Genomic DNA, 23,272 nt, shown 5'->3' with positions numbered 1-23,272 from the left:
CCAAGATGAATCTGACATGGAGTGCACTGATGCACAGCCGCTGATGGATGATTCTGCTGGTACATTCACTCAGAGCACTACATTGTCCTCGCAGTGTACAGAGCCAGATTCTGACCCTGATGAGACTCAGGTGCCCCTTCTCGCACACTATACCACCATACACGGTGACACAGAGGAAGGTGCACATGACATAGAAGAGGAGGTGATGGATGACCTAGTTGTTGACCCAGATTGGCATCCATTGGGGGAAGAGGGTGCTGCTTCCAATAGCTCAGATGAGGAGCATCCACAGCAGACATCGACATCACAACAGCTGTTATCTGGCAGGCCCGGAGCACTCCAAAGACAGGTTCCAAACATCAAAAGAGTTGCTGGACAGCTTGTCCAGAGGGTCAAAAGATCACAGCGTGCTAGGCCGCAAAATGTCTGCCAAAGTAGGAAGAGTGCAGTGTGGCACTTTTTTGAACAAAATCCTGATCAGGCCAAGGTTATCTGTAAGAAGTGCGCAAAGACCTTTAGCCGAGGGAAAAATCTGAAAAATTTGAATACCAGTTGCATGCTTAGACATTTAACCAGCATGCACTTGCAAGCGTGGACACAACACCAAACCTCAAGTGCCACATGTGCAACTGATCACAACGAAGGTAGTCAGCAACGCTACATTGTTTCCCCCACTGTAAGCCCACCGGTTAGCACAGCAGCAAATGTTGAGGTGTCGTTGCAAGGCCACAGCAGTCAGGGAATCCCACTGTTATATCAACGAAAGACTGATTCTAGGCCATCAGAAAGAACACCAACTCCATCACCATCATCAACCCTCTCTCAGTCCGCCCTGTCCACCGCTACTTCCACCATATGCATCTCTCAAGTCCAGCTCACCCTCCCAGACACTATGAGTAGGTCAAGAAAGTACTCAGTCTCTCATCCGCGTACACTGGGTTTGAACGCCCACATTGCCAAACTAATCTCGTTTGAGATGATGCCCTTTCGGTTGGTGGAAAGCACAGCTTTCCGCGAACTCATGGCCTATGCAGTACCACTCTATGACCTACCCAGTCGCCACTTCTTCTCTCGCAAAGCCATCCCAGCCCTCCACCATCATGTGAAAGACCGCATTGTCCATGCACTCAAGCAGTCAGTGAGCGGAAAGGTGCACCTCACAACTGATGCATGGTCCAGTCAGCATGGCCAGGGCCGTTACGTGTCCATCACTGCGCACTGGGTTAATGTGGTGGATGCAGGGTCCACAGGGGACAGCGGTGGTGGGACAGTGCTGCCTAGCCCACGGTATAGGAAACAGTTGGCTGTAGGCGTTCGACCCTCCTCCTCCTCCACCTCCTCCAGAAGCGAAAGCTCGTCCACAGAGCGCAGTCGTACGAGCACTCCATCTGCAGCTGCCACTGTTGCACACGATGTGTCCCCCTATCGAGCAGCTAGTGGAAAGCGTCAGCAGGCTGTGTTGCAGATGATGTGTTTGGGCGACAGACACACCGCCGAGGTGCTGGCCGAGTACTTGAAGCGACAAACTGAGTCATGGCTGGGCAGTGTACATCTTGAGGCAGGCAAGGTAGTTAGTGATAACGGCCGTAATTTTGTGGCAGCCATAGCCCTTTCAAAACTCAGCCACATACCTTGCTTGGCTCACACCTTGAACCTGGTGGTGCAGTGCTTCCTCAAAAATTATCCAGAGTTAACAGCCTTGCTCCAGAAGGTGCGAAGACTGTGCGCGCACATCCGCCGGTCGCCTGTACACTCCGTTCGTATGCAGAAGCTGCAGCGATTGCTCCACCTTCCCAACCACCGCCTCATTATCGACATTGCAACAAGGTGGAACTCCACCCTGCACATGGTGGAGCGGCTGTGCGAGCAGAGGCAGGCCATAATGCATTTGTGGGAGGATACACGGCCATGCACTTTGAGAGCAGACATGGAGTTGACAGGTGTGCAGTGGTCGAAGCTGAAAGACCTTTGTAAAGTCCTTCAGTGTTTTGAGGAATGCACACGGCTGGTAAGCGCAGACGACGCCATCCTAAGCATGAGCATCCCACTTATGCATCTGCTCATGCAAACTTTGACGCACCTTAAGGAGCAGGCGTCTGCAGCCAATGTTGATGAGGAGGAAGAGGAGGAGGGAATCCTTGATGACATTCAGCCATTGTCTGCTCAGGGACCTCTCCTGGACGAGGTGGAGGAAGAAGAGGAGGAGGAGGAGGATGATGGGGATGATTACTTAGGGGAGGAGGATGCATCTCGTGGGGCAAGTGAAAATGTTGGCGTGGCAAGGTCTGGTACAGGGTTTGTGCGTGACTGGAGGGATGTGGATTTGCCAGAAAGTGCTCCTCCACCCAGCACTCGCAGTGCATCATTGACACCGGGAACATCGGCCCACATGTCAGATTATGCCTTGCAGATCCTAAAAAGGGACCCCCGCATTGCCAAAATGATGAACGATGACGACTACTGGTTGGCCAGCATCCTGGATCCATGCTATAAAGGCAAATTACAAAACATCATGCCACAGGAGAACCTTGACCTAATATTGGCTAATAAACAAGCAACTCTGGTAAATCGGTTGCTTGAGGCATTCCCAGCACACAGCAGCGGTGATGGTTCTCACACGAGCCGTACGGGCCGGGGGCAGCTTGGCAGAGGTGTTCGTGGTGCACACAGCAGAAGTGGCGTTGGAGACAGGGGTTTCATGACAATGTTGTGGACTGATTTTTCAAATACCGCTCACACAACTGGTAATACTGCATCGATGGAAAGTGACAGGAGACAGCAGTTGTCAACTATGGTAACAAACTACTTTTCCTCCCATATCGATGTTCTCCCACACAGGTCATTCCCCTTTGACTATTGGGCCGCTAAACTGGACACCTGGCCTGAATTGGCCCAATATGCCTTACAGGAGCTCGCTTGCCCAGCTGCAAGTGTGCTATCGGAAAGAGTCTTCAGTGCAGCTGGATCAATCCTGACAGAAAAAAGGACCCGTCTGTCAACCCAAAATGTGGATGATCTAACCTTCATTAAAATGAACCACGCATGGGTTTCCAAGGATTTTGTCCCACCTTCCCCTGATGACACATAGGGTGACAGAAAAATGGCTTGCTTTGGTCCACCTCTTCCTGGTACTTCACCTATTTCGCCTTTTGCATCAGCTGAATGTCTAACATCAACATATGCCACTTTCTAAAACTCCCTAACTGTGCTGCCTCCCCCCCCATGGCCGGGGTCACCACCTACCGCACGACACCGTGCGAGTGCCGTTGCCCTGGACAGGTGGGTAGGCCGACACTTGGGCGCGGGCACTGGCACAGGGTCCCTCATAGTGCAATCAAGTGTCTCTGACGGTGGTGGTGCACACCCGCCGTCAGACACACCGCTGTACTATGAGGGGCCCAGTGCCAGTACTGACGCCCACGAGTGGGCCCCCCTTGCTTGGGCAGGGCCCCAGCATTTGCAATCTTTACCTCTCCCTGCTCCTCCGCTGTGTAATCTGGGCCGTCAAATCCATACTGTGCCTGACACCGTCTGAGCCTGCCTCCTGAGACATATATTTTGAATGTGTATGCTATCCATACATGTTATCCAGGGATACGGTACCCTTTCTAACCTTTGTGCAATCACGTGCAATCCATACTGGGCCTAACACCGTCTGAGCCTGCCTCATGCTGTATAGACATATATTTTGAATGTGTACGCTATCCATACATGTTATCCGGGGATACGGTACCCTTTCTAACCTTTGTGCAATCACGTGCAATCCATACTGGGCCTAACACCGTCTGAGCCTGCCTCCTGAGACATATATTTTGAATGTGTACGCTATCCATACATGTTATCCAGGGATACGGTACCCTTTCTAACCTTTGTGCAATCACGTGCAATCCATACTGGGCCTAACACCGTCTGAGCCTGCCTCATGCTGTATAGACATATATTTTGAATGTGTACGCTATCCATACATGTTATCCGGGGATACGGTACCCTTTCTAACCTTTGTGCAATCACGTGCAATCCATACTGGGCCTAACACCGTCTGAGCCTGCCTCATGCTGTATAGTCATAAATTTTGAATGTGTACGCTATCCATACATGTTATCCAGGGATACGGTACCCTTTCTAACCTTTGTGCAATCACGTGCAATCCATACTGGGCCTAACACCGTCTGAGCCTGCCTCCTGAGACATATATTTTGAATGTGTACGCTATCCATACATGTTATCTGGGGATACGGTACCCTTTCTCACCTTTGTGCAATCACGTGTAATCCATACTGGGCGTGAGAACGGCTGGCGAGCTGTTAAGCAAGCTACAGCACCTGTCCAGACAAGTACAGGGATTCCCTAGCGAGGAGACTTATTTGATTGTTTTCAATGTTGGGACAGCAATTTTTGGGGAGCACTATACTCTGGAGAATGATAGATGGGGCCCACCATACATTGGAACATTCCAAAGGTGGACATCAGACACTGGAGCAGCATTTACAGGGCCCATTATACACTAGAGCATTAGAAATGGGGCCCATTATGTTTGGAGCATTATTTGGGCCCATAAGACAGTGGAGCTTCATCCATGGGGACCAACATATACTGTAGCATTATGTGGAGCTCATCATATACTGTTTCAAACATTATATGGGACCAATAATTCTGTATGGAGAAATAGATGGGCCTCGTCATGAGATGTAAAAAGTGAGGTATTTTTCATTGTACTATACCGCTATTTCTCTGCCGTATCGGAGCATGATGAGTTGTGGTATGTGTTAAAGGGGCGCTCTTTCGCCCAGGGCACATGAAAACCTGGAGCCAGCCCTCCCCCCCCCCACAGTTTGTAGCCAAATAACCCCCATTTTTCAGTGCGTAACTTGTATTATGAAGTTAATTAAGGTTGACAAGCTTAAGAAAGAAGAATTGATGCTTTTGGCATTCAAATGGGCACTGTAGGTGTGTTTCCTGTCCTCCTCTCACTGCCGACTTTTATTCCCCATTGACTTACATTGGGTTTCGTGTTTCGGGACGACCCCGACTTTTCCCTATAATCGGACGATCTTGCTCGACCCGACTTTTGGAAAAGTCGGGTTTCACGAAACGAAACGCGACCCTAAAAAACCAAAAGTCGCTCAACTCTATTGGAGACATGTCTATAGTTAGCAACACAGTTTTGGTTGATGGATGATTTTTTAAGTAATGGATGTATGATGGCATGCTTAAATGAGGAGGGAAAGATACCAGAAGAGAGAGAGAGAGGTTGAATAATTTTGTTAGGTGAGCGGTGACAGCAGGGGAAAGGGACTTGAGGAGATATGACAGAATGGGGTCACTGGTGCAATTGGTCGGGCGATAAGATGCAAGGAGCCTGATTACTTCTTCTTCTGTTACTGGTTCAGAGTCAGAGAGTGAGCTAGATGTAGTGGGGGAGGGAGGACAATGCATGGTATGAGGGGATTGGGAGATAATTTCCTGTCGGATATATTTATTTTTTTCTTTGAAATAATTGGCCAGTTCGTCAGCATTGAGATCCGTGGTTGGGGCCTGCACTCTTAGGTTGAGTAGGGAATGAAAAGTGTTAAAGAGACGTTTTATGTTATTGGATAGTGAGATGATGAGGGTCTTGAAATAGGTTTGTTTGGAGAGGTGAAGGGCAGTGTTGTATGTTTTAAGCATAAACGTATAATGGATGAAATCTTCGGGGAGATTGGATTTTCTCCACAGACGTTTGGCGCACCTGGAGCACTGCTGTTGGGATATATATCTATCCCTACAAATAACTGCTTAGTGTACAGTCTATGTATAAGAACAAACACAGAAAAATAGCAAAGCAGCACTAATCCACAAATTGGGTATGACCATTGGATGTCAAAACATGGATGTAAAAAAGATGCAAAATTTTCTCTCCAGCAATAAGCCCTTTATTGGTAAAAACGAAGGGGCTTCAGTACTGGCACTATTTCTGTGTGCTTAATATATAGAGTATGTGTCTGTGTATCTATCTATCTATCTATTATATATTTATATAGAAATATATATATATATATATATGTGTGTACCATACTTGGACCATGTTAGCCATAAGGTTTCATATAACATACCAATTATACACTCTCTGTGTTACTATAAATGTGAACTTTTATAAATAAGCACTCTCATGTAAATATGTTGATATGTGTACTACATGTTATGTTTTGCTCTGTAGCCTCAAGCGCTGCCTAGCAACTAGCCTGTAATCTGGAGGCATGTGTCATGAGAACACAGCATGTTGAGCTGCCAATCCTAAGATGGCCGCTCCCATCAACTGTGATTCTCTCAACATAATTCTTCTATTCACAGATAATATGCTTTCAAATGTGGTTTATTTATACATAGAGTCTCCTTGCTCTGATATATGCTAATATGTGTGAAGGTGACTGGTCCTCTTTAAGTATTCTATTATCATTTTGTGATTTTTAAAATACCCTTTTAATGATTTCCTGGGTATTGGAATACTAAACTTTTATCAACATTATACATGAAATACGTGCTGCACTTTACACATTGGAGCTGCTTGATTGACTTTTCATAAAATAGAAATTTAACACTGAATCAAAGACAGCGCATTTGTTCTACATTTTTTACTGTGTAGTGATGTTCAACTGAAACATCTGCTCTAATGAGTTTGACATTTGCACTAATGGCAGCATTCGTTTACTTAATGCCCTGCATTAGACTTCTTTCCCAAAAGAGAAATTCTTTCCTGCAAAAGGGAGGACAAATTTGCAATTGATAGACTGACAGCTTATTTGGGAATTGTTTTTAGTGATTCAAAGCATTATCAATCAGTTTACCATTTAGTTGACAATGACTGTTACTGCATTTTTTGGGCCAACGTGAGAATATGTGATAGAGGTAGATTTTGTTATGTACAGTAGCTTTTTAATTTAATTATCATCTTTATGTAATGTGCATTTTACTTTGATACAATTCGTACAATTATGTTGGTCTTTTTCATCAATGAACCATGACATATGGGAACATTTGGAAAAACAAAATACTTTTGCAAGTGTTGAGTTATTTATTTTGAGCTGAAAGTACAGAATCTGCTGCTGATTACCCTCTACTGAATTAAGTATTGGCAGGACCTGCACTATGCTGTACTTTAGGTCATATTCACATGTTGTGGATTCTGTCAGTTTGCAGAAGCAAAGTCCTGATAGGATTAGCCCCATTAAATTACCATAGAGATGACTGATCTGCTGCATATTTGTTTAAAAAAAATCCAAGTTTTAACTGTGTGTTTGGCTATGGATGTTTTTGATAATCTTCTGCCTATTTGCCTTGTTTAAGTTTGGACCGAGTGAATATACCTTAATAATGCTACCCAGAGTGTCATTATTAATAGTACGGATATCCAGAATGCTTTCATTAACTACTATGACTCATTATTGTTGTGTACATCCAAAGTGCCAGACTGTTGAATGCCAGAGCTCAAAGTGACGCACTCACAGTCGTTCATCATCGGCCCTGTGCTGCACAGAGTGAGAATCAGATGCTATGGACTCAGGTGACCTTACAGTAAGTTTAACACAGTTCACAACCCAGCAAACACAGCGCTTACCATGAGAACTGCTGCCTGAGACATGCGGTAACCTTAATTACATCACCGTTTGTCACTGCAGTCATGTTCTCATGCCAAGGTCTGTGTGTTCCAGCTGGCATCATCAGCGGTCACATTACTGATGTCACCGCTCACCACAACATCTGGATGTAGCAAAGTTCGGGGATCATCATGGGATCTCACCATTATGGATTAACAGTGGACAGGTGAGGATGACTTAGATTTTTATTTTTATGTTAATAAATGGGAAAAGAGAGAGTTATAGACAGGGAGTGTTTTGTACAATTAAAGGACTTTTCTCTATGTGTATCTTTATTACTTTTCGCTTCCAGGTTAGTAATAGGGGTTTCTGATAGACACCTCTCCATTACAAACCTCTAGACTTGATGTCAGTGGACATAAAACAGTGGACATAAACCCCATAAACTATTACCTCACTTGACAACACACCAGGGCAAGCGTGAATAGCCAAGGCTAAGCTTCAGAATTGGCGCATCTAATAGATGTGTCATTTTGGGGGTGGCTGAGGGCTGGTGCTATCAGGTTGGGAGGGGGCCAATATATATGGCTCCTTACCAGCCTAATAATATCAGCCTGTAGCTGTCTGCTTTGCCTAAGCTGGTTATTAAAAATAAGGGGGACCCCACATCATTTCTTTTAGGGTTCACTCTATGTTTATTAGCCAGCTAAAGCATAGACAGCTGCTTGCTGATATTAATAGGCTGGTCAGCTCCATGGATATTGGCCTTTTCCCAGTCTAAAAATACCAGCCCCCAGCTGTCTGTTTTCCCTCAGCTAGTTTTAAAAAGGAAAGGGACTGCATGTTGTTATTTTTTTGTGCTTATTTATTTTAACTGTCCTGCCAATCACAACCATACCATTATTTGACATGTCTGTGATGAAGGAGGAAGTGCCCACAGCCTTAAAGCTTGCTGATTGGGCTCGCTGCAGCCTTTCAACAATCTTTATTAAACTTCCGGACAGGAAACTGCACATACAGTAATAAGTACATCATTTTACATAATTTGGGGTCCGGTACAGGACATTAGAAGTCTCATACAAACCCTGAACTGGAAAGTTCTGGCTCGCTCATCTCTAAATGCCACTCAATTTTCTTCATTAACTTAAATGCTATCTAGTGTATTGTACATGCAGAGTGATTTTATTAATTATAATGCCAAACACAGTGCCACCATATATTATAATTGGCATTCAAAGTATTCAACTGAATTGTAATACTAACCATGCAGGCTGCAGTTAACATGCCAGATATTGTTTGTTGGTAATTGTAGAAATATGCTTATAAGTAAAGATAAAATCCATAGAGATAAACCATATTTTACAAGGGAATTTGAAATTTCTGGCACTCGAGGGTATTAAGGTACGTGTACACAATGTCTTTTAGATGCCAGTGTACCTGCCTAATTTTGCAAAAGATAGACGTTTCAGGAACACACCAGAGGTGATTTTGCAGAAGGATCTTTTCTACTGTGTTGTGGCCAGATGTGCTGACTTATTGATCTGCAAAGCACAGCTCCATCAATGGAAAAATGGCCATGCAGAGATACTCAATAGGGGGAGAATGTGCTGGCCATGGCTATGGCTACTATGCAGTTAACATCTGCTCCACAGCTGTAAATAGCTCAAAGATGGGGGTGCCAGGACAGGCCATCAATGTAAAGGTCCCACACAACTCCTTTGATTTTCAAAGCCCAAATTAAGTATTTCAAAATAGATTTTGAACACCCCTAATTTATTTTAGAAATATAGATGGGTAAAGGAGTTGTCCCCTTTCCGAAAACATTCTTCCATAATTTATGGTAGTTATGAAAAATAGACTAAAAATGACAGATTTTGAAGCTTTCTTCTGCTGCCTGGTTCTCTGCTGTTTGCTCTCAGAGCTGCTAATGTGCCTTCATCACTGCAGACAATCAATAAACTTAGTGGCTTGTGTTATCTATACTAAGTTCACTGATTCACTGCAAAGCAGATGACTAAAGGCAGTCAACAGAAACCAGTAGCAACTTGGCAATGTACTCAGTTACAATAAAAAAAGTGTTGCTGCTTTATGTGTGGTGTACATTATTCGCGGACAGTTTAAAATGAGAAGTTTGAATAATCATTCTAATTTTTTATTCATCTGAGAAAAAGTGATGAAACCAAACTGAGCAAACTCTAATGAAACTCTGATAGAAAAACATTGATGACAGATGGACTTTTTTATATTTGCGAAACATCACTGAGCTTTAAGAAAAAAGTTGGGAGACAAAAAGCCTCCTTCACAAGTCAGTGTTGAACGTGTGCACCAACAACTGGCACATTACATTCTATGAAACTTCACATATCAGTTTTTCTTGACTGGCTAAAGTAATTCACAAAAAATAAGACATGTCCTACTTTGGACTGATTTGCAGACCAAACGTAGAAACTCATGAAGTCCACTAAAAAATAACTTCACAAACATCACAAGAAGTTTATAAGGTTAAACTTGAGAAACCTACATTAGCTTTAGTTTTTCATACAAGAAAAATGGATGGCACATAGATGGTAAAACAGATACTCAGATCAAAAACACCGGCAGACATGTTTTCAAGACGGGGCACTGCCAGACCCCCCAGACGGGAGAGGTCTATTGCTCCGGACCAAGGACTGGACAAAAAGGCTCAGGACTGCAATACGAGCTCCAGGACTCTATAAGGGCCCCTGCAGGAGAGGTTGGAAGCACCCAGACTCCATCGCCAGGAATTCCTCTAATCTTTGGCTGCTGCAGCTGCTGTGGGTGTGGTTGGAGAGCGTGACAGGGAGAGAGTAGGAAAACCAGTGTTGTACTTGTGCCCTTCGTCTTCTTCTTCTTTACCATTGTTCATTAATGAATTCTTTTCCCTGTTGGGCAACAATTGCCTTTGTGAACTTCGAATCGTCTGGACTGCTGTTGCCAGAAGTGGAGGTAATCTGTGGAGAGAAACTGCATCAATCCCATATTACATGTACAAGGGGCCGGGGGTGCACAAGCTTCCTCATGCCCCCCGAGGAAGCTAAATAGCGATTGGGGTCTTGTTCTCCACTAAAGAGTAAGGGTACCGTTACACCTAGCGATGCACCAGCGATCCCGACTAGCGATATGACGCAGTCAGGATCGCTGGTGCATCGCTGGGTGGTCGCTAGTGAGCTGCCACTCAGGCAGATCTCACCAGCGACATCGCTGGGGACGGGGATTGCTACTTACCTGTCAGACGCGGCGATCTTGCATCCTCCCGCCCGGCTCCACGCGTCGCTCGTCGTCACAGCAGGAAGCGCCACAGGAAGCAGACGACGAGAAATGGTCCAGCAGCTTCTCGCGCGATCAGCGATAACCAGCGGGGGAGCCGGTCGGAGGTAAGTATCACATGCAGCGATATCGCTAGCAATATCGCTGCAACGTCACAAAATCGGTGACTTTGCAGCGATATTGCTAGCGATATCGCAGTGTGTAACGGGGGCTTAAGTCTGGGTCTTGGCCTATTTTCTGTTGGACACATTTATATCTGCAATTGTCTATTTCTGGCTCCTTTATAATCAGTAGCCTGATATATTATCATTGACATATGATTAAGTCCTCTGTTTACTTATGGGTATATTAGGACAAACTGCATTTATGCACTAATCCACTTTAATCTCCTATTGGAGATAAAAATCTCTTTTTCCTTTATATACATACATATTTACCAGAAACTGCAACTTTGCTTTATTATACATTTTATCATATATGTGTGTATATATATATATATATATATATATATATATATATATATATATATTATGTGAAGCCAATCTTTGTGTAATTGTCCTGGTGTTTGCCAAACTGGATACCCTTTCTTAACTCTATGTGGATACTAAGTGTCACTGATTCCCTTATACATTGTAACTTTTGATTGATTTAGTACTTGTATTTTATTATTCATTTTGGAAAATAATAAAATTATATAAATTTGTATTTTATTGCTCCTTACTCCATCTTTCTTTTGGGTCTTATTTCTTGTTGTGATGGATAAAGCTATGATATATTAGCCTCCTTTGGTTTGTCATTGTGACAGATGCCCGCCCAGTTTGAGGCATGGTGGTCAGAAGAATTGGAGGAGCAACTGCCGTTTCTGCAGCCGAATCAGCAACCAGTGGAGGATGAGGACCTGATGACACTCTGGCGGGAACCCCGAGGAGTGCAGAAGGCTTTGGAGGTGGCTCTGCAGGGGATGATGACAGCCACAATCACTGATGTCGGTGGCTGCGCAAGAGGACTACCAGCGGCTACGGCGGTAAGATACTCCTGCCCGGCCGACCTGCTGCCATGCCCGCTGTCCTCTCACCTCTCGTGGCTCTGCCGTAGTCTCCGGAGATACCCCAACTGTGTTTAGCCAGCCTCATCGGAGGCGCCCTGACTGCTGGCTTAGTCGTCACCTCCTGCCGTGTCAGCACCCGTGCTTACCCAGGCCGCTCCCATCCCAGCTGATGGCCACTGCCTGCGTGCAGAGGAGCCCCGGGTGTCTATGGAGGCCGAGTGGATCCATGAAGTGATGTGCCAGAAAAGACAGTGGGAGATCAGCGTCCTTGCAGAACTACAGCGCCCCGGCGGAGGAACCACAGTAGGCCGGATGACCTGCGGCCTTGTCAGCTATCTGAATTGCAACAAGGGCTATGGCTTTGTACAGGAGCTGGAGACCGGGGTCAAAATTTACATAAATGCTGGCTCCCTCATGTTCAATGTCCCCCTTTGGGAGGGGGATTATGTAGAGTTTATTAAAGAACAGGGACCTCGGGGGCCTTATGCAGTGGCCATTAGGATGTCCTCTAACCGGGAGGCCAGTCCACCACCAGAGAACTTAAATATGGAATGGCTGGCTACTGTGACCGCAGTTGCCCTGGCTGCACAGGAGAGAGCGGTGGCTCAGGGCTGTGAGGCGGCCGCAACCGTGTCAACAGAGTCAGAGGCTCAAGGAGCTACAGGACCACCACTGGAGGGAGTGCGGAGCTAAAGGAACAGTGGTGACTCCTCCTCCTCCTCCAATGGGTCTGCATCACAAGTGTACATGGTGGTACAGGGGACAAATGCGGCCCACTATAAATCTCAGCAGCCATGTACAGACTGAAAGGCACCCAGCAAATATGAGGGACTGTTTGGCATCCCTAAGAGGACAGTGGACCTTACATGGTAGCCAAGGACAATGGCGTTTGTAGTGGCCACCCGTGGACAGACCTATTTGTTTGTTTTTCCCTCCTCCCAATTTTGATTCCACTGTTGGTGTCCCCCTTGCTGGATCACGGGACCATGACCCCATGTGGTTAATAGCGGACTCCGGATGTGGCTGATGGACTGTGTGCTCCTGAACTTTGCCCCACTTCAGCCCTTAGAATAGCCCCATGTTTACAAAAGCAGCCCACCACCATTGAAAGGGCCTGTGATCCGTTTAAAGGAGGGAGGAGGAGGTTGTTCTCTAAAGGAATGTTGGGTTTGATAGTGGCCCACTTCAAAGACTGTGGCCACCCGTGTTAAAGGGATGGCTGGCCAATACCGGACTACATGTGCCTTATAAAATGTGCTTTTTAGGCATTTTGCCCAAGTTGCAATTGCCGGGGATGTCCATGTTTAAGGAGGGGGAGTGTAAGTAGTTGGCCGGTTCCCTCAGTTGTACCCCCTCCACCTTCTTTGTGACCATCCATGCACTTGATATAGATATGTTCATTATTGCAATGTATGTGATGTACCCTGTATACCGCCATATGATGCAGCTGTATGTTATTGTGTCATTAAGCTGTATGTGTTATTTACCTGTAATAAATTGAGATGTTTCCCTTTAAGTGTTGTATATGCAATGTATAATGTTCCTATATGTGTCACTAATGCAGAGTTAGGGACAGGCAATGTTTAAAATAGGGGCTGGTCCAGCAGCAGCAGAGAGGCTGGACCTGTAGCCACAAGCGCAGAGGAAGCTGTTGTCCCAGGCAGACGTGTTTTCAAGATGGGGCACTGCCAGACCTCTGGACCACAGAGGTCTGTTGCTCCGGACCAAGGACGGGACAAAAGGGCAAAGGACTGCAATAAGGGGCCCCTGGACCCTAGAAGGGTCCCTGCTGGAGGGGCTGGAAGCACCCATACTCCAGCATGTGGAATTCCTCTAATCTTTGACTGCTGCAGCTGCTGTGAGTGCGGTTGGAGAGCGTGACAGGAAGAGAGTAGGAAAACCAGTGTTGCACTTGTGCCCTTCGTCTTCTTCTTTAACACTATTTTTCCTGTTGGACAACAGTTGCCTTTGTGAACTTTGAATCATCTAGACTGCTGTGACCAGAAGAGAAGGTAATCTGTGGAGAAAACCTGCATAAATCCCGTATTACATGTACAAGGGGCTGAGGGTGCTCACTGACCGTGTGCTTAGTGGATTCTGTCAATGTACTGTGTCTTTAAGTAACTTGCCACAACTGCCCCCCGGTCGCCCTTGTTACAACATCATCACATTTGATCTGGTAGCAAACACCATCTGGGAGCAAAGAGGTTGTGTGGAAGGAACATAATGAGAATGTTGTCATTTTCAATGGGACTAAACCAGAAAACTCATTTAAATCATCAGCTTTTTATACTTTGCTAAGTCCCTGCTACATTAACATTTCAATATTGAAGAACTTACTGTATATCATAAGGTCTGTCTTGAAATATATATCATATCATGTACAGTTAGAAAGATCTCTTGATTTGCATTTTAAAATAATTACACCAAAGAATAGATTACATCTGTGCAGTGCATGTTATACTGCAAGAAACATATTGTGATTTTTTTTCCCAAAGGGGTCTAGTATTGAACTTCTGCCTTTGCTAAAGTGTTTTGGGGAGTTGGTTTACATAATAGATGTTATCTGAGAGTAAATTGCTATTATGTGGATATTGCTGCCATGGAGTACTGCTTTTTCTTTTCACACTGTAATACCTTTGACACAGTATAAATGTGATCGCATTTTATTTTCAAGGTGTATATAAATGTTGAAATTGTTTTCTGAGTTTAGTGAAGGTCAAAACAGGAACCAATATTTTAAAGTGAATTTCACTTTATACACATTAAATTAATGCCTTTAAAAAATTTGTGTAATCTAAGTAAATAATCAATTTAAAGATAAGTGCATATGATGTCTCTGTTCAGTAAATGATATAAAGAAAGTAATATATAATGTATTTTAAAACCCCTTACTAGGAATAGGGCATGTCAATATTTAATCACCCATATTTTAATAAAAGGTCATAAAATGAAAATATTTTCCTCATTGTTCAAATCATTATCCATTAGTCTTTTGTACAGTTCTTGCAATTATTTGTTCATTTGGGTAATCATACTAACCCTCTATATTCATAAATGCAGTAGATCACCTATTTAAAAATAATTTTTATACTAGTGTTGGATCAATATTTTATTTTATATGCCAATGAACACTATATCCCTTCTTCATATACTTTTACATTATATTACATTATACATTTCAATAACCAGTTCAGGACTATGCCATTTTCATAGAATCATAGAATGATTAAAAGGTACAGTTTGTCTGGACCTCCAGGGTCATCTGGTCCAACCCCCTCCTCAATGCAGGATTCACTAAATCACCTCAGACAGATGTCTGTCCAGCCTTTGTTTGAAGACTTCCATTGAAGGAGAACTCGCCATCTGTTGTGGCAGCCTGTTCCACTCATTGCTCAACCAAACTGTCATAAAGTTTTTTCTAATATCTAATTTGTATTTTCTCCCTTTCAGTTTCATCCCATTGCTGCTAGTCTTTCTTTGTGCAAATGAGAATAAATGTGCAAATGAGAATAAAGCTGATCCATATACAGTGTGACAGCCCTTAAGATATTTGCACACAGCTATTAGGTCTCCTCTCACTCTTCTCTTTTGTAAGCTAAACATTCCAAAATCTTTTAATCATTCCTCATAGGATGTTGTTTGAAGACCGCTCACCATTCTCATCGCTCTTTTCTGAACTTGCTCCAGTTTGCTGGTCTTTTTTAAAATGTTGTGCCCAAAACTGGACACAGTATTCCAGATGAGGTCTGACCAAAGATGATCACAAGGGGATAATTACTTCTTGTGATCAAGACTGTATGCTTCTGTCAATGCAACCAAGAATTGTGTTTGCTTTTTTTGCTGCTGCATCACACTGTTGACTCATGTTAAGTCTGTGTTCTATTAGTATACACAAGTCTTTTTCACATGTGCTGTTGCTTAGCCCTATTTCTCCAATTTTTTTATATGCTTTTTTCATTTTTCTTGCTTAGTGTGATGCTGGTCACTTCTCACGGCCAAGCTGTGAGTCAGAGTGGTCAAGGAGTCCAAGGTCAGAAGCCAGGAAGGTACGTCATAAACAGAAGGAAGAGACAAAAGCGTAGTCAGGTAACGTTCCGAGGTCAAAGTACTGGGAGGTTAATGGATCAGAACTGAAAGGGTTAAACATGTGGATGGTCAGAATGAAGTCCAAAGTAAGGCAATAGATCAAGCAAACAGGACACAAATCACAGAAGAGCACAGAGCACAAACCTCACAAGATGAATGTACTTCTGGCAGTGGTTTGGGAGAAGCTGCTCAGTTAAGGAGTTTCCAAAATGGGGTCACTTGTAGGAAGGTTCCACTGTTTAGGCACAACAGGGGCTCTCCACAAGCGATATCACCTCCTTCCCTTCCAAGCTCTGCCATGCACCCAAACAGTGGTTTACCCCCTTATGTGGGGTATCAGCCTACTCAGTACAAATTTCACAATAACTTTTGGGGTCCAATATCTATTGTTACCCTTGGGAAAATAAAAAATTGGGGGTGAAAAGATTATTTTTGTTGAAAAAAATATGATTTTTTATTTTTACGGCTCTACGTTAAAAACTTCTGTGAAGCCCTTGGGGGTTAAAAGTGCTCATCACACATCTGTATAAGTTCCTTGGGGGGGTTTAGTTTCCAAAATGGTGTAATTTGTGGGAGTTTCCATTGATTAGGCACATCAGTGGCTCTCCAAAAGCGACATGGCGTCTGACCTCAATTCCAGCCAATTTTGCATTGAAAAGTCAAACGGCGCTCTTTCCCTTCTGAGCTCGGCCATGCGCCCAAACAGTAGTTCCCCCCATATATGGTGTATCAGTGTACTCAGGAAAAATTGCACAATAACTTTTGGGTACAATTTCTCCTGCTACCCTTGGCAAGATGAAAAAAAATTGGATCTGAAGTAAATTTTTTGTGAAAAAAAGTTAAATGTTCCTTTTTTAAAACAATTCAAAAATTCCTGTGACGCACCAGAAGGGTTAATAAAGTTCTTGACGGTGGTTTTTAGCACATTGAGTGTGCCGTTTTTAGAATGGTTTCACCTTTGGGTATTTTCTATCATATAGACCCCTCAAAGTGACTTCAAATCTGACGCTGGCCCTAAAAAAAGATGTTCTAAAAATGAGAAATCGCTGTTTAAATTTTAACCCTTATAATTTCCTAAAACAAAAAAAAATTTGGTTCCAAAATTGTGCTGATGTATAGTAGACATGTGGGAAATGTTACTTATTAAGTATTTTGTGAGATATACAGTGCCTTGCGAAAGTATTCGCCCCCCTGGGACTTTTCAACCTTTTCTCACATATCATGCTTCAAACATAAAGATACCAAATGTAAATTTTTGGTGAAGAATCAACAACAAGTGGAACACAATTGTGAAGTTGAACGAAATTTATTGGTTATTTTAAATTTTTGTGGAAATTCAAAAACTGAAAAGTGAGGCGGGCAATATTATTTAGCCCCTTTATCTTAATACTTTGTTGCACCATCTTTTGCTGTGATTACAGCTGCAAGTAGCTTGCGGTATGTCTCTATCTGTTTTGCACATCAAGAGATTGAAATTATTGCCCATTCTTCCTTGGCAAACAGCTTGAGCTCAGTGAGGTTTGATGGAGATCATTTGTGAACAGCAGTTTCCAGCTCTTTCCACAGATTCTCGATCTGATTCAGGTCTGGATTTGACTTAGCCATTTTAACGCCTGGATACATTTATTTGTGAACCATTCCATTGTAGATTTTGCTTTATGTTTGGGATTATTGTCTTGTTGGAAGACAAATCTCCATCCTAGTCTCAGGTCTTTTGCAGACTCCAACAGGTTTTCTTCAAGGATGGTCCTGTATTTGGCTCCATCCATCTTCCCATCAATTTAACCATCTTCCCTGTCCCTGCTAAAGAAAAGCAGCCCCAAACCATGATGCTGCCACCACCATGTTTGACAGTGGGGATGATGTGTTCAGGGTGATGAGCTGGGTTGCCTTTATACCAAACATATTGTTTGGCATTGTTGCCAAAAAGTTCGATTTTGGTTTCATCTGACAGATCACCTTCTTCCACATGTTTGTTGTGTCTCCCAGGAGGCTTGTTGGATACTTTAAACAACACTTTTTATGGATATCTTTGAGAAGTGACGTTCTTCTTGCCACTCTTCCATAAAGGCCAGATTTGTGCAGTGAACGACTGATTGTTGTCCTATGGACAGACTGTGCCACCTCAGCTGTAGATCTCTGCAGTTCATCCAGAGTGATCATGGGCCTCTTGGCTGCATCTCTGATCAGTCTTCTCCTTGTTTGAGATGAAAGTTTAAAGGGACGTCCGGGTCTTGGTAGATTTACAGTGGTATGATACTCCTTCCATTTCAATATGATTGCTTGCACAGTGCTCCTTGGGATGTTTAAAGTTTTGGAAATCATTTTGTATCCAAATCCAGCTTTAAACTTCTCCACAACAGTATCTCAGACTTGCCTTGTTAGGAAAGGCGGAACGCACTAAATAAAAATAATAAAGTGCGTTCGCTGCTCTGGGTCCACCATGCAGTAGGTATTATACCGCAGCTAGGTAATGGGAGATGCACAATATGGCGGTATATTGCACACGAGTTGAACGTCACCCAAGTGCGGTAAGAAATCTCTGTTTGCTCACAGAGATATCAGCAGAGGTAAACACAAAAGGCTGAGCCTGTTAGTGTCACAGGACTCAGGTAAATGCACACATGGTATCAGGTCACAGGAGCAGGACCCAAAACAGAGGAGCTGCGTCCGACTAGACCTACCGTGCATGCGGCGTCACAACTGCGGATGCCAAAGAGGGCTGCAACTGCAGCGGGGCGTAGAACACTGCCGCTAGTCGACAAAGTAAGGAAGCAGGTGCAATATCGGATGCTAGCACTGTGGATGATGCTGTAGTGGCTTGAGGCTTGCCACACGCTGGCACTGACTCTAATCTAAGTCCCTGTACACATTCGTAATATCAAAGGAAGGGGATCTTAATGAGTCATTCGCAGGTTCATACATCCATCATCATTCACACAGTAGCAACTAGAGACTATACTAGCGCATGGCCGAACGGTCATGCGCGCTTTTTATAGCTGGTACCTTCCTGAAGCTTCTAGATCTCCGAGATGGACCAATGAGATCTGGAGCAGGACCTGCACACATGACTCCTGATCTCCAATGGGAGATCATCTCGTGAGCATGCCCAGTAGGAGAACAGAGGGACAGTCTCTGGAGCGATCTGCTGCAAAGCAATCTCATCTGCGGTAGATAGACAGCAGGAGACCACAGAATGTGAGGCTCTGGATTCCTGCAGAGCAAATGCAGAAACCTGATGCCTAACATTACCCCCCCTCCTAGGGCCCCCTCCCCTCTGAGCCTTCCAATCCACCACCTTGTGCCCATCAGAGGCATAGGCCTCAGACTCGTCCGAAGGCAAGTCTGATGTTCCGGCAGGTGAAACAGAAAACCTGGACATGTGGAAGGTATCAGAGGCAGCAAGATCGCCAGGTTTAAGAAGGGACACATGGGAGACAATGGGAGCAGAAAAATTGCCAGGAGCAAAAGTAGTAGTGGAACGCCGCAGTGTGTCGGCGGGCGTCCTCACTCTCTGTTTAAGGAATCTATTCCGAGCACAAGAGTCACATGCCCAAATATATTTTTTAGTGTCCTGAGCCCTGTGCAGCCACCAATAAGACCCTTCCAGGAGTTTTTTGGTCTGTATGTAGCCACAGTGACCACCTGCCCTGGACGCGTGTGCCCATGCGAGAACCTTCGGCCGAAGGCGAGGGGGGACAAAGGTCTTGCCCGGCGGCACATAGTTTGGCCATTGCAGGGCCCTGTTATCCTGGGGAACAGAGTGCTGACAGTGGTAACCGCGAGTGGGACTTAGTGCCGGACGTGCCACGAGGCTGGCGCAAGACACCTCCATGGGCTCTGGGGGTGAACACTCTGGCTCGGGAAATTCTGGAGGTTCAAAAAGGTTGGGAGCAGAAGTAGCCTTCCGTCTGGTCTGAGCACACTCCAGCCCGCGCTCCGAAAAACTGAAATCAATGCGGGTGGCAATGGCAGTCAGCTCCTCCAGACTTACCGGAACCTCTCTGGTAGACAGAGCATCCTTAACATGCTCCGCTAAACCTCTCCAAAACACAGGGATGAGGGCTTTATCAGACCACTCCAGCTCAGAAGCCAGTGTCCAAAAACGAACGGCATACTGGCTAACCGAGAGAGATCTCTGAGTTAATGCAAGTAGCTGAAGAGAGGTATCGTGCGTGACCCATGGTCCCAGGAAGACCTGCTTGATAAATGTTAAGAACTGAGCAGCGGTCCGAACCTCTGGGTCACCACGCTCCCATAGTGGCGTGGTCCACTCCAACGCCCTGCCCGACAGTAGGGAAACAATAAACCCCACTTTAGCCTGTTCCGTAGGGAATCGCGCAGCCAGTAACTCCAGCTGGATAGAGAACTGGCTCACAAAACCCCTTCAGGAGGCACAATCACCAGAAAATTTAACGAGAGACGGGAAACTGTTGGCGCAGGGGAGGATGTGGACATACGTGAAACTGCCTCTGCGATTGCCTGTACAGCAGCCTCAGTAGACTTCACAGCTGAGATAGCACTCTCAAGAGTAGTCAACCGGCCCTCTAGCTGCCGAATGTACTGTAAGAGTTGCTGCTGGTCTGCCATTACTAGCCAGACCCTGGCGCTAGTATAATGTTAGGAACGGCGGAACGCACTAAATAAAAATAAATAAAGTGCATTCGCCACTCGGGGTCCACCATGCAGTAGGTGTTACACCGCTGCTAGGTAATGGCAGACGCACAATATGGCGGTATATCGCGCACGGGTTCAATGTCACCCAAGTGCGGTAAGCAATCTGTTTGCTCACAGAGATATCAGCAGAGGTAAACACAAAAGGCTGAGTGTTATGAATGGGTCACCGAGGAGGAAAACAAGACCAAGCCAAGTCACAGAAAACTAGAGAGGTTGGTAACTACGCGGATTGCAGACCCCTGATCCTAACCACACAACTAACAGCAGCCGTGGAGCGTACCTACGATGATTCTAGACCCCTCGTCACAGCCAGAGGACTAAATAAGCCTAAAGCAAGAAAAGGGGAAATCTAAAACTGCCCCAGAGCAGACCCCAAAGGAATAGACAGCCCCCACACATGTATTGACGGTGAGACAAGATGAAAACACGAACACAGGTAGGAAAATAGGCTGAGCAAACGATGGGGCCCACACTAACTAAAAAGGACAGGAAAGGAAAGATACTGTCTGCAATCACGCCAAAAAACCCTGCAAAAATGTCCAACACTTCTGATAGCAAAAAATACCCTGAAATCACTAGACTTCTCCCACTATATCAGCACTCTGGGATATTCTGAGAACAGAGCAAAAAGAGGCCTATGTAATAAGGGACAAAAAGCTAACTGGCACATAGAGTGACATAAGAGTGGAAATTCAGCACAGCCCCAGCTGGGGCTGGCTGACCACACAAAAAACTGAATAGATCAAACCAAATCAAATGTGAACATTAGCAAAGACAACTTAGCTTGAGAAGGCAGGACCTGAGCTGGAAACTAAGACCTCAGGAGGCAGGAAAAAATCACCAGCATGGGAATAGGGAGTCGGCTGTCTTAAATCTAGTCTGAGACTCCAAATGTCCAATTCTCTTCCTCATTATCAGGTGGCAGGTCTCTGTTAATTAGATCAGCTTCACTACCTCCTTCCACCACCAGAGGGAGCCCGGAAAGAGAACTCACAACTCCTCTGTCAGCACATCCAACTCCCTCTCCAGAAACCAAAGGCAGACCAGAAAATGAGTTCACAACAGCTGAGCCTGTTAGTGTCACAGGACTCAGGTAAATGCACACATGGTATCAGGTCACAGGAGCAGGACCCAAGACAGAGGAGCTGCATCCATCTAGACCTACCGTGCGTGCGGCGTCACTACTGCGGACTCGAAAGAGGGCTGCAACTGCAGCGCGGTGTAGAACACTGCCGCTAGACGACAAAGCATGGAAGCAGGCGCAATGTCGGACACTAGCACTGTGGACAGGGCCGGTTTTAGGCAAACTTTAAAATGGGGCCCCAAATGCTAACATATTGCACATCACACAGAAGCATTTCGATTGTATTTACATGCGTTGAGTTCAGGCGGTTAAATGATCGACAAAATTAAAGAAGTCGTTCAATACTTGTTTCCCGGCCTCATTCCACCGTCTGAGAAAGAATGAAGGGGACAGAAAGATCACTAATGGATCACTAAGGTTGTGTGCATACGTTGCAGTCTTTGCTGCGGAAACGCAGCGGATTTGGTCCTGCGGATCCGCATCAGTTTCCATCCGGTTTACAGTAGCATGTAATCCTATGGAAAACCAAATCCGCCATGCACATGCTGCGGAAAATTCCACGCAGATTTGCTGCTGTTTATTTTCCGCAGCATGTTACTTCTTTTCTGCAGAACCGCAGCTGCAGTGTACGTTCCGGGACATACAAATCAATCTCTCTCTCATCCGCACTGCCAACCCTCACTAGAACCTGCATCAAATCCGCAGGAAAAATGAATGTGTTTTACCCTGCGGTTTCTGCCAAGAGATATGGATTCTCTGCAGAAAAAGCCGCAGACTAATCCGCAACGTGTGCACACACCCAACAGATCACCATACAGTATCATGTCATCAGCAGCACATCTACAGTTTACACCCCATAGTCCTCCATATAATATAATATGCCCCATAGTCCTCCATATCCACTGTGTTCCAAATTATTATGCAAAAAATATTTCCTCATATTTTCTCTAAATTACCTATATGAATTGCAGTCATTGCTATTTTCCAGTTATCTAATATTCTAGTATAATTGCAATGTTTTTTAACAAACTGCCTAGGAAAACAGTATATTTTTAAAAATAAGAAACACTCAAAATGCATGTTCCAAATTATTATGCACAGCAGAGTTTTCAAACTTTTTATTATTTTGAACAAAAAAATGGTCAATTGTGAAATTATAAGCATTATCAGTAGAGTTGAGCGACTTTTGGTTTTTTAGGGTCGAGTTTCGTTTCGTGAAACCCGACTTTTCCAAAAGTCGGGTCGAGCAAGATCGGCCGATTATAGGGAAAAGTCGGGTCGTCCCGAAACACGAAACCCAATGTAAGTCAATGGGGAATAAAAGTCGGCAGTGAGAGGAGGACAGGAAACACACCTACAGTGGCCATTTGAATGCCAAAAGCATCAATTCTTACTTAAGCTTGTCAACCTTAATTAACTTCATAATACAAGTTACGCACTGAAAAATGGGGGTTATTTGGCTAAAGTTGTGGGGGGGTAGAGCTGGCTCCAGGTTTTCATGTGCCCTGGGCG

At 44.7% G+C, this 23,272-nt stretch overlaps 1 long non-coding RNA gene across 1 annotated transcript in view; it reads left to right on the top strand.

Annotated features, from left to right (window-relative positions):
- The window catches only part of LOC141072959 (uncharacterized), a 150,599-nt gene that overhangs the window by 112,433 nt on the left and 14,894 nt on the right, over positions 1–23,272 (top strand). The window contains exon 2 of the long non-coding RNA XR_012226911.1: positions 15,885–15,959. This is a non-coding gene — a long non-coding RNA (uncharacterized lncRNA). The remainder of the gene's footprint in view (positions 1–15,884; positions 15,960–23,272) is intronic.

Source organism: Dendrobates tinctorius, unplaced genomic scaffold, assembly GCF_039654945.1.
Source record: "Dendrobates tinctorius isolate UK_male_01 unplaced genomic scaffold, ASM3965494v1 ptg000293l, whole genome shotgun sequence".
NCBI classification, from domain to species: Eukaryota; Metazoa; Chordata; class Amphibia; order Anura; family Dendrobatidae; genus Dendrobates; species Dendrobates tinctorius.
Note: the sequence above shows the minus strand (reverse complement) of the source record. Positions and strands in the feature narration are given on the sequence as shown.